Source organism: Mesoplodon densirostris, chromosome 8, assembly GCF_025265405.1.
Source record: "Mesoplodon densirostris isolate mMesDen1 chromosome 8, mMesDen1 primary haplotype, whole genome shotgun sequence".
NCBI lineage: Eukaryota > Metazoa > Chordata > Mammalia > Artiodactyla > Ziphiidae > Mesoplodon > Mesoplodon densirostris.
Window position 1 is genome coordinate 71,411,209 of NC_082668.1, and position 15,237 is coordinate 71,426,445.

Here is a 15,237-nt window from a genome sequence, read left to right on the forward strand (position 1 = left end):
GGTACAGGAAGAAGCATAGGAAAGGCAAGGGAAATTCTCCTTGTCTATACTTTTTCTATCTTGAAACATGACCTACTCCTTGAGATGCTGGACATACTCAAATGACCCCATCAGAATTCTCAATTGCCAGGGCTGTCTGTCTTCTGAAAGCTGGGCTTTTGCTGTAAAAGAGATGTCTAGAAAAATGAATGAATTCTGCAAAGTTACTAGCCATTTTCATTAATCTAAGTCTCCAGATAAAATTTCAAAAACACTTAGATAATGCACTGTAACAAAATCACACACACACAGATTTTAAAATAAATATGATGCACATATTTCCATGATCATGTGCCACAAACACAAAAGAGTAGTAGTGGTTTTTTTCTCCAGGATGGTAAACTTTAGTGTAGGTAACTCAAAATATTGGACAGTATCTGTGGATTGGAGGTTGTGGGTTATATAGATAACTAGATGCTTTCCTGGGAAAGTGTTCTGAATAATTTGATCCCAGAATGATGTGAGATTAACCACAGAAGGAAGTTTTCCCTCTTATAGAAAGGAAAACGAGTAGTAAAGGACATGGCTTATAAATAGACTTTACAAACAGAAAAAGAGCAGTTATATATATAATTTAACATGTTTTGCATAATTAACTTTCTTCTGTTTTAAAATATTAAAACTAAGAAGTTTTTATTTCTATCTTAGTCTGTCCAGGCAGCTATAACAAAATCCCACAGACTAAGTAGCTTATAAGCAGCTGAAGTTTCTCACAGATCCGGAGGCTGAAAGTCTGAGATCAGGGTGCCAGCATGGTCAGGTGAGGGGCCCTCTTCTGTGTCACAGACTCCTCAGAGTGGAAGGGTGAGGGAGCACTGTCAGCCCTCTTTCACAAAGGCACTAATCCTAATCTCCTCCCAAAGGCACCTCTTCCTAATACCACCCCCTTGAGGATTAGGTTTCCAACAAGTGAATTCTGGGAGGACACAAACATATTCAGACCATCGCAATTCCCTTTCAACAGCAGGAACAACAACAGTCACAGAGACTGCACTGTGTCAGGCTCTGTGCTAGACTCTGTTCAAATATTATCACACTTAATCATCGCAACCCTCTTGTAAGGTGACTGTTATTATCATCCTGGTTTGGATTCATTATCTGTTGCTGTATGCAAATTAACCCCCAACAGCTTCAAACAATGACCATTATTATCTCACAGTTTCTGTGGGTTAGGAAGTCAGGCACAGCCTAGCTAGATGCCTCAGGCTCCCATTCCTGGCTCTTGGCAGGCCTCAGGTCTTCACCAGCTATTGCCTGGAGACATCAGTTCCTTGCCACATGTGCCTTTTGACAGGGTTTCTCACAACATGGCAACTTGCTCCCCTCAGAGAAATTACAAGAATGAACCCCCAAGAAAGAAACTTCAACCTTGGGAATAATAACCTTGGTAATAACATTCTATGACTTTTGCCATATTCTATTTGTTAGAAGAGAGTCATCCAACCCAGACAACATTCAAGAGGAGAGAATTACACAAGTGTGCAAATACCAGGAGGTAGGGATCATCGGGGCTATCTCAGAGGCTGCCTACCAGAGAGTCTGTAGTATTTTAACAGTTGAGGAAACCGAGGCTTAGAGGAGGTAAACAGCTTGCCCAAAGACATTTGGCTCTTCTATGATGGAACAGAGATTCATTTCTGGGCTGTTGGAGACCAGAAATCAAGTTCTTAATCCATATGCTATAGAAAAGTATATATATTTTAAGAAATTGTTTTTTGTTGAACTCTTTTGATGACCATATCTCCTCCTGTAGGAAAAGTTAACACCAAATAATAGCAATAATTTAGATTTATCAAATGCATTGCACTTATCAGACATACAGACATACAGTGTTAGACTTTCGGTGTATTTTTATGCATTTCAAGATCTAGCAATTTTCTCAAGTCCATCACTCTCTCAGGTTTTTATAATAGCAAAAAAAAAGAAATGATTGAAACACATTTTAGTATGTTTTATGGATTGAGATTCTCAGAAATGTTTGTTTTAGGGTTAAGGTGAAGGAAGAAAATGTAATTCTGCATACAGTCAGCTTTATTAGAGAATGATTACAAACACCCCACCTCAAGCTAGTTATTGAACTACAGTTGGAGAACTGAAGTTTCTTCTTTTGTCTCCAAAAGAAACAGATGCAGGGACTCTTAAGGCCATGGAACCATAAGCATTTATTCCCTACAGAGTACTGATATCCTGAGATTTCTTGTTTAGGTTGAAATGCTTGCAAAGTGTTGAACAGTAGGTGAGTCCAGAGAGCAAATAAAGAAAGGACTGTGGCTAGGTTTTCATAGGTGCAAGTTTTATCACAATACAGGAATTAGCAACAGGGGAAAACCAGAGAAGCTTTCTGACAACTGCATTATTGGTTCAATCAGGCTTTCTGTGCAAACCAAATGGCCTGTGTCCCAGTCAGCACAGAGGAATTATCCAACTGTCACCTTTCTTCCAACTGAAGGTTGTGTCATAGTTGAACTACTACCTTAGGGCTTTCATTTTTATGTATTGTTCCTGTGAAGAAAACTTTGGCATTACCAACAGTCTTAAGATACTCACCCCCCTTTCTTTAACACCTAACACATTGCTAGTTCTTAATAAATATTTAAGACTGCCTTGCATTTTTATGAACATGTGGATGGTTTGAACTTTGGATTTTTATCTGTGTATTGATTGGGACCAGCTGGTAACATAAGTGACAAAATTCTCAGAGACAGGTTGCTTGTTCACAATACACTTCATTTGGTGAAAGGAGAAAAGGGTATAAATTTTTCAAGACTGTTAATCCTTATGGGATTTCCAGATCACTAGCATCTAAACTTCAAGGATTATTCTTTAAATCACACTTTTGTTTTTCACTTATCCATGAGGTTATCTGAAAACCCAATTTATTCTGGAGAACATTCTCATCCTAGAAGTTAGATAAAATTATTTCATATTTGTGAATCTAGGCATCTGTTTAATAGTCCCTCATGAACCATTAAAGAGGTGAAGAAGGAAAAATGTATTTCTTTTCAGAAAATGGTATTAATATTAGTAAAGAGTTTGATGTGATTGTACCTCTTATTATAATCCACATTTCTTTATTTCCAATAAATTGCTTTATCTAATCCACTAGGTATTATTACTTGGAAAACTGTGTCATTTACACAGAGTAAATGTCAAAGTAACCATCTGTCCTTATGCCATGTGAAAATAAAAAATGACACTGTCTATGAATTGCATAGCAAATCATTACCATGTAAAAATAAATATGAGGGCTTCCCTGGTGGCGCAGTGGTTGAGAGTCCACCTGCCGATGCAGGGGACACGGGTTCGTGCCCCGGTCCGGGAAGATCCCACGTGCTGCGGAGCGGCTGGGCCTGTGAGCCACGGCCGCTGAGCCTGCGCATCTGGAGCCTGTGCTCCGCAACGGGAGAGGCCACAACAGTGAGAGGCCCGCGTACCGCAAAAAAATAAACAAACAAACAAATAAATAAATAAATAAGAAAACGTGAATAATTTACCTGGCCTCAAACAGTTTTAAAATAAATAGCCAAATGATATGTCTTCATAAAATTATTTCAAATTTTTAAAAAATCATACTGAATTTGTACAATACAATTAATTGGACCTGACATCACCAGGGTTTGGAGCCAAAGTTCATCTTTCTTGATCCATCCTTATTCTATTTTTGCTTTGAGCTATTTTGGAGGAGAATAAAATAGGACTACTGAGATTTGAACTGGCAGGAAAGAAAGAAGGGGGATTTGGCACGATGCAAGAAGAATCCACAAGTCAGTTTTGTTCACCCTTAACCTTGACCATGACTCTACTTGTTGGTTTGCCCTCCATCAGGTGTGAAGACACTGCCAATGATTCTTACTCAGCAATTCACGCCCCTTGAGTTATTTTGTTTTTAATTATCCATTCTTACCATGTTCACCATGAAGAATAACATTCCTTGAGTGCTAAATGCTTGGCACATTATCTAATTTAATCTTCAATGCTACAATCCCAGGTAAGTGGTAGTATTCTCCCCATTTACATAGGAGAAAAGTGAGGTTTCAGGGTTAAATGACTTTCCTAACTTCATAGAGGTAGTAAATGATTCAGCTGGAATTAACACTCAAGTCTTTCTAACTCTGTACATATACTCTATAAACTGTTGCTTATGAAATTTTTGAGATGGTCATTGAGGACTAAGGATGCCATCAGGATCACAGTGAATGTTATTCACTCAAAGGGGAAACAAAGCTGTGATTTTTGGTTTATGATCAATATAATTTACCCAAACCACAAATTTCAACAGACCTAATCATACAATGGAAAAATGGTGAGTAATATTCAGCTGTGAAGTAGTCAGCACGATGACATCCTACCTACAAGATCACCTAAGCATTCTTTAAGAGTAAAACAGAAAAAAGTTCTTTATCAAACTTTGCATTTACCCATGAACCTCTACAATGAGATTCTCTGTGGTTTCAATATACATACACAATAAGGTATTTTTTATTGCATCATCATGTTTTCTCAAACATCTAAACAAAATGGCATATCTTGTTTCAGTCATGAATTAATCTTAACTTCGCCCCCTCCACCAAATTTTAAGATATACCATACTTAAAATCGTTCAAAATATATGTTAATGTTTTCTTATTTGTGGGGTTAATTAGAACAGTTAACATTTCCATAAATATGAATGCCTTTTGTTTTACTTTGTTTTGTTTTTTTTAAGCATTTGGTCCACTGACCTGATCATTAAGCCATGAATGAAGCCAAAAACCTTGCCTCATGGTTTTAGTTACTGTTGAAAATGCAACATTGTTTTGTTTCACAAAATCTGTCACATGGTTGAACACATGCCACCAAACTGCTATGACGTAGCACTGCAGTATGGCATGCTCTTCTCATTCATTAAATTGATTTCCCATTGTTTTAAGGAAAGAGCATAGACATTAAAGACAAATGTTATATTTCTATAAGTAGACACTTTTTAAACCTTCTGCTGTTTACAGCCAAGATTCAGATTCTTGGCTCCAGGGTCCAGACTACTCTCACAAAAACTTGTTTCAGAACATGTGCTCTACATTTGTTTCCTAGGATGAAAATGGCTTGGGCATGTGCTGACTAAAAGTCAACACCAAAGGGATTTAGTCAGATTCCTATAGTTTGGCAAACATTTTGCTATGCAATTTGGGTAAAGATCATAAAATAATGCTTTTTTCTTCTTCTTAACTTCTAACCATTGGGCAGCTTTTCAGATTGTTTCCAGACAATTTTATTAAGATACTGAATCAACCTTCATACTAGAATGAATGGATATAATATTGAGCTCAGGTAATATCTTTTGAATGTATTGAGAATAAATTTTCACATCCATTTAAATATATTAATTGATGAGGATGGGCTTTCTGCCTAAATGAAGAATTCTGATACCAGAGAGCACAGCCACACATACAGTCAGAATACGTTAGTGGAAGCCTTTATTTCAGGGATACTGTATCTGGGGAAACTTGAGGGAAAAAGCTATAATATTGCTTTATACTAACATCACAGTTATTACTTTCCAAACTGCTTTCACTCAGTATCTCTAGGCTTGTGTCAGAAATCCAAAGAAAAATGAAAAATGGCAATTACTTCATTCTCCTTACAGGTTAGTTGCCAAAATTAAATTTTTCTGATGTTGTTCAGTGGGCCATGAAAGTAAAATCATGTTTCCATTACCCAAATGTTAGAATTTTTGGAACTATCAGCCAGAATCACATTAAAATAAAAGTTGTTTGGAAAGTGCATTACAATTCTTTTAAAAAGGCCAAACTGCTCAATTTTGTTTGATTTTCAATTAAGTTCTAGGGAGGAGTGGCCAAGATGGCAGAGTAGGAAGACCCTGAGCTCACCTCCTCCCATGGGCACACCAAAGTTACAAATATTTACAGAGCAACTATTGATGAGAACAACCTGAAGACCAGAAGATCTTCTACAACTAAAGATATAAAGAAGGAACACAACAGGATGAGTAGGAGAGGCAGAGACGCAGTATAGTCAAGACTCATACCACCTGGTGGCCCACACACAAAAAGGAGGATAATTACAATTGCAGAGGTTCTCTCCAAGGAGCGAGGGATCTGAGCCCTGCGTCAGGCTCCCACGTCCAGGGGTCCTGAACCTGAAAGATGAGCCCACAGAACATCTGGCTTTGAAGTCCAGTAGGGATTGGGGAAAGCCAGTGGGCTGTGGGAAACAGAGACTCCACTCTTAAAGGGTGCACACAAAACCTCACATGCTCCAGCACCCAGGGCAGAAGCAGTAATGTGAAAGGAGCCTGGGTCAGACCCACTTGCCAAACTTGCAGAGCCTCCTGGAGAGGGAGAAAGCAATTGGGACTCACAATGGGGAAATAGATGCTGGCAGCAGCCATTTGGGGGGCTCATTCTACCACTTGGACACTGGTGCTGGCAGGCACCATTTTGGAATCCACCCTCTAGCTTGTTAGCCCCAGGACCTGGCCCCAACCACCAGCCAGTCAGCACAAGTCCTCGGATGCTTCAGGCCAAGCAACAAGCAGGAAGGATACAGAGCCCCACCAACCAGCAGGCCTGCTACCTTAAAATCCCCTAAGCCCACAGCCATCCCAGGACCTGGCCCTGTTCACCACAGGACCTAGGACCAGGACCCACATACCACTGTGGAGGCACCATCCCCAGGACCCCCAGAGCCCTGCAGTCAGAGACACTGGGACATGGCTGTACACACCAGTGAGCTGGCACTAGCCCCAGGACCAGCATCACACATCAGTCAGTAGGCAACAGACCCAGGAACCCCTGGACCCTGTCCCTGCCCACCAATGGGCCAAAACACCAATTCCAGGACCCAACAGGCCCTGCAGCCAGAGACCCCAGGACCTGGCCCCACCCACCAGTGACTGGTACTAGCCCCAGGACCAGCCTCAGCAACCAGTGGGTAGGCATCAGCCCCAGGACCACCTGGCCTCTAGCCCTGCCCACCATTCCCAAAAATCAAACAATGTGATACACCACACTAACAAACTGAAGAATAAAAACCATATGATCATCTCAGTAGATGCAGGAAAAGCTTCTCACAAAATTCAACATTCATTTATGATAAAAAAAATTTTCTACAAAGTGGGTATAGAAGGAACATACCTCAACATAATAAAGCCCATGTATGATAACCCCACAGCTAACATCATACTCAGTGTTGAAAAGCTGAAAGCATTTCCTCTAAGATCAGGAACAAGACAAGCGTGCCCACTCTCACCACTTTTAGTCAACATAGTATTGGAAGTCCTAGCCACTGAAATCAGACAAGAAGAAGAAACAAAAGGAATCCAAATTGGAAAGGAAGAAGTAAAACTGTCATTGTTTGCAGATGACATGATACTATGCATAGAAAATCCTAAAAATGCCACCAAAAACTACTAGAATTCATCAATGAATTCAGTAATGTTGCAGGATACAAAATTAATATACAGCAATCTGTTGCATTTCTATACACTAACAAACTATCAAAAAGAGAAATTAAGAAAATAATCCCATTGACAATTGCATCAAAAAGAATAAAATGACAGGGAATAAATTTAACTAAGGAGAAAAAAGACCTGTATTCAATATAAACTCCCAGTTATAAGATAATTAAGTACTAGGGATGTAATCAACACCATAATAAATATAATTGAAAGTAGTTAAGAGACTAAAGCCTAAGAGTTCTCATTTTAGGATGAGAAAAAAAATTTTTTCCTATTTCTTTAATGTATCTATGTGACATGACGGATGTTCACTAACTTATTGTGGTAATCATTTCATGATGTAAGCAAATCATTATGCTGAACATCTTAGCACAAACTATTGGGTGTAAGATAAGCTCAATGATGTACAACAAGGGGAATACAGCCAATATTTTGTAATAACTGAAAATGGAAAGTAACTTTTAAAAACTGTATAAGAAACTTTTTAAAATCTTAAAAAAATCATTATTCCCTACATCTTAAACTGATACAGTGCTTTATAACAATTATATCTCAATAAAACTGGATTTACATTTCTTAAAATAAATGAACTTCTGAGGACGGAATAAAGAATGTCTTTTCTTGCCTTTTTAAGTGAGCTATTTCATTGTGTTTTCAGTAGATTACTGAGTCACCTCTGCTTTGATTTTTTTAGCATTTTGTAAATATTTCTGTTTATTTAAATCTGCTTTGAGTTCTTATTCATGTGCATATGTTTATATACACAAATTATTTATATATACAAATAAATAAAAATGTATCCATGAGAAATCATTCCACTGCTACCTCCCACTGGTGAACAAAAACATTGTTTCAATGATTGTCTTTGTAACCTGTGAGCAGTTTTAGATAGTGCTTTATTCACTTATTCATAAATTAATACAACAAATGATTTTATTACACCATGTGTCAACACTACTGAAAACTCTGTAGTATGAAAATACTAAACATATATAATGAAAATTCACTAGTATTTGTCCTGAAAGCTCTGAATTGTGAGTTTCTTGAAGATAACAAGGAGAATATTAATTTTAATTTAAGCCTGACTATATACAAGTCAATAGGACTATAGGACCCAGTTCCATTAAAAACAAAATTTTGTAAAGGATTGGGTAAAAAGCAAGAAATTGCCTTGTGATAGATATTACCATATATCTAAATAAAATGATAACAGAATCAAACTCTCCTAGGTAATCTTCACATCTCACTCTCTTCCTTTTTTATGATCTTATAAAATATTTATTTCAAGTAATTCTCTTAACAATTGAGAGAAACACATAACCTTGCTTTTCCTCTTTCAAAATTTTTCCACACTTAGTTTGGGTATAAAATTTGTTTATTTATTGAAATATACATTACAGAATATATTTTTCCAGATTTATTGCAATATAATTGACATATAATACTTTATAAGTTTGTGTACAACATAATGATTTGATATACATATATATTGGGAAATGATTACCAAAATAAGATTAGTTAACACATCCATCACTTTACATACTGACTTTGTGTATGTGTGTGGTAAGAACTTTAAGATCTACTTTCCTGGCAATATTCAAATATACAGTACAATATTGTTAACTATAGTCAGCATGCACTACATTACATCCTCAGACATTTTTCATCTTAAAATTAAAATCTGTACTATTTGACCACCTTCACCTATTTCCCCCATTTCACATGCCTGGTAATCAATACTCTGCTATTTCTATGAAATCAATTGTTTTAGATTCCACACAGAAGTGAGATCATACAGTACTTGTGTTTCTCTAATTTATTTCACTTAGCATAAAACCCTCTAGGTCCATCCATGTTGTCACAAATGGCAAGATGTCTATTTTATGGCTGGATAATATTTCATTGTGTATGTGTGTGTGTATACACACACACACACACACACACACACACATATATATCATATCTTCTTTATCCATTCATCCTTTGATGGACATTTAGGTTGCTTCCATATCTTGGCAATTGTAAATAATGATGCTATGAACATTGAGGTGCATGTATCTTTTTGAATTAGTGTTTTTGTTGTTTTTTTGGATAAATACGCTGGAGTGGAATTGCTGGGTCATATGGTAGTTCTATTTTTAGTTTTTCGAGAAACCTCCATACTTTTTTCCATAGTGGCTGGACCAATTTACAATCCCACTAACAGTGTACTAGGGCTCCCACTTCTCCACATCCTCACCAACACTTGTTATTTGGGGGCTTTTTTATGATAGTCATCCTGACAAGTATGAAGTGATATCTCATTGTGCTTTAATTTGCATTTCTCTGATGATTAATGATGTTGAGCATTGTCTCATGTGCCTTTTGGCCATCTTATTTAGAAAGATGTCTATTCAGGTCTTCTGCCCATTTTTTAACCAGGTTGACACATTCATATGTTTTTATGGCGTTAATTAATTTTTTTTCCACATGAAGAACACCCTTTAGCAATTTTTTTGTAAGGGAGGACTAATGGTCATGAACTTCCTCAATTTTTGCTGATTTGGGCAAGTGTTTATCTCTTCTTCACTTCTGAAGGTTAGTAGCCTTGGTTGACTTTTTTTCCCAATATTTTGAATATATCATCCCACTGTCTTCTAGCCTGCAAAGTTTCTGTTGAGAAACCCACCAACAGTCTTATGGGAGTTCCCTTGTATGTGACAAGTCACCTTTCCATTTCTGCTTTCAAAATTTACTCTTTGACTTTTGACAATTTAATTACAATGTGTCTTGGCGCAGCTCTTTTGGGTTCAATATATTTTGGGTTTTTTTCAGCCATATTGCTTTAAATAGACATCAGTTACTTATTCATTCCTTTCTGGGATTCCCATAATGAATATATTATTCCATTTGATGGTATCCCAAAAGTTCCATAGGGTTTCTTCACTTTTTTCTTGCTCTTTTTCTTTTTCCTCCTCTGACTGGATAATTTCAAATCACCTATCTTCTAGTTCACTGATTCTTTTTTCTGCTTGGTTGAGTCTTTTGCTGAAGCTCTCTACTGAATTCCTCAGTTCAGTCACTGTATTCTTCACCTTTAGGATTTCTCTTTATTTATTTTTTATTTTTTTGTAAAGTTCTTTGTTGAACTTCTCATTTGTTCATGCACTGTCCTCCTAATTTCATTTAATTGTTTGTGTGTTCTTGCAGTTCACTAAACTTCTTTAGGAAGATTATTCTTTGTTAGACAGCTCATAGATTTCTACTTCTTAAGGGTCAGTTATTAGAAGCTTTATTAATTTCCTTTGGTGGTATTATGTTACCTGATTCTCTGTGATCCTTGATTCCTTGCATTGGCCTGCACATTTGAGTAAGCAGTGTTCTCTTCCAGACTTTACAGGTTTGCTTCAGCTGGGACAGACCTTTACTAGGCAGCTTCACTTGAGGTTTTAAATCGGTCAGCTGGTAGCATCCATAGGCATGTGGGGCTTGCTATCAGGGTCTCCAGCTGAGCAAGACCACTTCCCATGCTCTGAGGTTGAGGGGAGACCCACTGTCTGGGCTCTACAGTAGTGCAGGCCTACTAGCTGGGTTCTGCATACAAACAGGGCAGCTGGGTGGCTCCCTAATTGGACAGGGCTGCTGGCTGTGCTCTGAGGTCAGGTGGGGCCTCAAACTTGGTTCTGAAATTATCTCTGGTCTGCAGAAGTTTCATGCTGCATTCCTGGCAGGGTGATGCCATTGGGTGGACTAAGCAATTGGGCAAGGCTATCAGCTGGGCTCTGCAATCATTTCTGGTTGGGTGTGGTCTCAGGCTATACTCCCCAACTGGGTGATGCTGCTGGCTGGATTCCATGTTCAGGCAGGGCTGCACATAGGGCTTCATGGATGGATAAGGCCTCAGATTGTGCTATGCCACTAGATAGAGCATAGCATAAATTTTTCTAATTTTTCAACACAATAAAGAAGTCTATTGCATTAAGGAATCTCCATTCCTTTCACCAAAAGAAATGCAAGAAATATTTGTGAGTTGGATGCTTTCCACACTTTGTTTTATTAGAAATCATGGCTCAGAGAGCTGTGGGTAGAGACCACCATCCAGCTCGGTTCAAGAAATAAAGCCTGAGTCTAGTCACTGTTAACCTAGCAGTCCTCAGTATCTTCATGGAACAATTTCATTGTTTCCCCTCAACATCATGGAACAATTGCAGTGTTAAGTGATACACAGCATGTTTTCCCCAAGATTTTAAACATGTGAATAGTCACTTTGTTCTTCACCTTATCAGATTTCTGTTGTGAATGTAGACAAAATTTTATGACTAACACATATTTCTAAGCCAGCATCTAATTAGTATTATGTAAGCCATAATACAACATAACTCAAAATAGAATATTTTAAAAACCAAAACACATATCTTCCCAAAGTGGTATCTGCTAGTAAAACCACTATGTATATTTAGCTAAATCTGTTCTTTATACTAGATGTATATTTATTTCAAAGTCAGTGTATTTTAAGTCAATCTCCAAAATGCTTCTCTTAACCACTTTTTTATGTTCTCACCATGATGCATTATTTAAATGATACTCTATTACTGACTTTGTGGATACAAGAGGATTCCAGAAGAACACAGAGTCATTTAAAATTAAAGGTATGCTATATTAACCAGGATCAGCACTTTATAAAAATAGAACTATATACATAACATACACACCCACAAGAAAAACAATTCCCCACACATCCGCTTTAATCCCACAAAATAGATAATCAAACAATGAATCTATTCACCACTAAATAAATAGGAAGAGGCACAAAATAACTCTTTATACTTTACAGGAAAGTCATGGATCCTGAAACCCTGTTTCTCTTTCCCTCTTTTCATCCACCAGTGCCTATCATTTGAGTAGTTCTCAAAAGGCTAGAAAAGCAGAAAAGATGAAACATTTTATAGTTTTTAAAATGTATTTCTTAAGATAGTGTGTATACTTGTCTAATTGTGGAGCAGTTATTGATCATCCATTATATACCAGACACTGTCTTAGGCTCTTTATATCTATCTCATTTGAATCTCCCCACAACCTTACAAGGTAAATGGTAGCTTCTACTTTTATGGATGATCAAATCACAACTGAAGCTAAATTAATCTTGGAGGTGGATAGTTAATGAACTTGGGTCACCTGTCTGACTTCAAAGATCATATTCCCTCTCCACTTTGTAATCTGGACCTTAATCTGTGTACCTCTATTTAAAGGATGCAGGACATTAGGGTTAGTTTTGTAGCACACCACAATTTGGGGTCCAGGATATTTTTTATGTCTTCACAAGATATTCAAGCAACACAAACACAGGTGCCAAAAGAATTCCCATTTCCTGTTTGTATTTTCCCCCTGTTCCAAGCTTCTATTCTCCACATTGCCAAAGCATCTACAGAACTAGTTTCATCACTTTCTCTAGAGTTCAGGACTCCCGCCTCTAAATCTCATACCTGTCACTTACTCCTGAGAACACTTTCCTTGACCCCTCATTCCTGGAGTAGATATCTATGCATTTTTGCTACAATTTTTGTACTGCTTTTTTAGCTAAGGGTCTCCTCACTTGAATTTCAGTACAGTTATCAGTCTGGTAGGTCTTTCTCAACAAATTCAGGGAAATAATTAGTCCTCTTGGGAGCTAGTTTAAGTAACTATTTTCTCATTTCCCCCAAGGGGAGAGTATGGCTAATATCATTCTACGTATAAGAGAGATAAGACAATTTATTACATTCAATGGGTGTCTAAGACATTAGCACTTAATGCCCTCTCAGGACCCTGTTGAGAAGGTCTAGTAGAGTGTTTTCTGTTTAGTCTGTGTCCACTCTGCATACTCTCCCAGGATCAGAGCATTTTCATAACTGTCAGTAAAATATTTTAAGATACCTCTGAATTTTGTTTTCATCCTTTTATATCTGTTCCCTCTCATTTAATCAGTACAGACCCTGTACTCATAGTCTTCAGAGAGTCTTGTGACAAGATGCAAAAGAGAAGAAATCCATGAGTCCCAGAGCTGGAGAGGATTCGATGGTAGAGACAACATGTCTTGGCAACGAAATGAGGGATGAGGACTGGGGACAATAAAGCTTTCCCTGTTCCTTCCCCAGAAAAGGAAGTGACTCTGCTGAGCTCTGAGCTGAAGGGAGGGCATCTATTGACTCTGAAAGCAAAGGAGGTTCCCAGCCCAGATTCTAGACACTGCACCTGTGTGTGAGCAAGAACTGACAAAGAAATGGTGGCATGGATAGGCAGGCAGGGCTACCGGCAGATTTGCAAAATATCTTAGCGCCTCAAATGGTATCTGGAAGCAGGAGAGAGCCTCAGGCTCTGAAGGGGCCATGCAGGGCAGCAGAATGGACGTCCCATCACTGAGAGCTGTGGACTCCCAACCAATAACTCACTCGCCTACTCCCAGGAAATCCCAAGTCTTAACACCACATAAGATGCCAGAAGTCAAGCATAACTTTGGGGGGCAAGGACATGAAACTCCAGAAGAGCCAAGGTTAAGTTTCCTATCAATGGAACAGAATGAGGGCTCAAAGTAAATATTAAAACAAACAAGAGAAATGCCCAAGTTTTACACCAAGATCATACCCCTGTTGGTCTTCAAAGCAACCCCAGAATGTTATAAGGGCAGATCTGTTTCTTTACTTTTCTCACATATGATTAAATTACAACTTCGACAAGTAGGTTACCATGGCTAGTAAGGGGCAGGTCTGGGACCTAAGGCTTCCTGGTTTAATTTATATACTATCTACATTCTGAAAAACAACTTCACTCTTGTAAATTTAACCTGAACTCATCATGGAAGACTCAGCTTTTAATTTCTAATAACTCTCAAACAACTAATTTACTTGTTAGATGTTTATAAAAATGATATGAATAACTGCACCAAATTTATAAAATTCAATGACCATAATGAAGAAACAGCACCATTCATAATTAAATAGACACTTGTTTTTCCAGCAGACAAAATCTAAATATTACCAATATACTGATGATGTATTATCTTTAGAGTGTTATTTCAACATTTTGAAGGTCACTAATTCATGAAATTCTGTTTTACATGATCCAAAACAGTGACACTGATGAAAATTTCTACCCCGTTGGTCACAGAGGTAGCAGATCTGATACTGACCTCTGATATCTGCATATTCAGATGTATTTTAAAGTTTATGTATGCCTGTTAATATTTGCTTAGCATGTACAATGTCTTGTTATACTCGAGGACAGAAAACTTATGTACATATCATGAACTAAGAATACTTACAGAACAGAATTTTATTAAGCATAGTTTAAATTCATACAAATTGAATACATAATTTATGCACTGAGAATATGCAAAATAACTGTTTAGTTTAGATTAGGTTAATTGGGAAAAGATTTCTCAAGGAAATTAATTACCATTTCAATTTTGAAGTAATGGATAGATATAAGCAAAGAGGAGAATATACACCCAGAGGAATGAAACTGAAGACATGCAATTTGTGGCAGGTTCAGTGCGCAAGCTACTCCTCTAAGAAGTATCCATCCAGGCTTCCCTGGTGGCGCAGTGGTTGAGAGTCCGCCTGTTCATGCAGGGGACACGGGTTCATGCCCCGGTCCAGGAAGATCCCACATGCCGCGGAGCGGCTGGGCCCGTGAGCCATGGCTGCTGAGCCTGCGCGTCCGGAGCCTGTGCTCCGCAACGGGAGAGGCCAAACAGTGAGAGGCCCACATACCGCAAAAAAAAACAA